Below are 489 nucleotides of genomic sequence, written 5' to 3' on the forward strand. Positions count from 1 at the left end.
TGTGTGTGTGTGTGTGTGTTTGCGTGTCTGTGCTTGTCCCTTCCCCCAACATCGCTTCACAACTGATGTTAGTGTGTTTACGACCCTGCAACTTAGCGGTTAGGCAGAAGAGACCGAAATAATAAGTAGTAGACTTACAAAGGATAAGTACTGGGGTCGAATTCCTAGACTAAAGGCGATGCTTCAGCATGGCCGCAGTCAAATGACTGAAACAAGTAAAAGACTAAAAGAGTAAACATAGAAGCACAGAGTGAGTTGGTGTTTTAGAAGAAATCTCGAACGCTGGGGAATAGCTGTGAAAACAGATTGGAGGATCGTGTAAAATACTCTTATAGCATTATAAAAGACGAAATCTCTTGTCACGGACCGTTTAGTTCAATGGTACAGAGCGCTCAGCCGAAAATTAAGAAGTACGGATTTCGATTCTCTGTAGCAGTTTGCAACCCATATATTTTACATCTATAACGGTATTTTACCCTAATAGATGGA

This window comes from Octopus bimaculoides, chromosome 1 (genome assembly GCF_001194135.2).
Source record: "Octopus bimaculoides isolate UCB-OBI-ISO-001 chromosome 1, ASM119413v2, whole genome shotgun sequence".
NCBI lineage: Eukaryota > Metazoa > Mollusca > Cephalopoda > Octopoda > Octopodidae > Octopus > Octopus bimaculoides.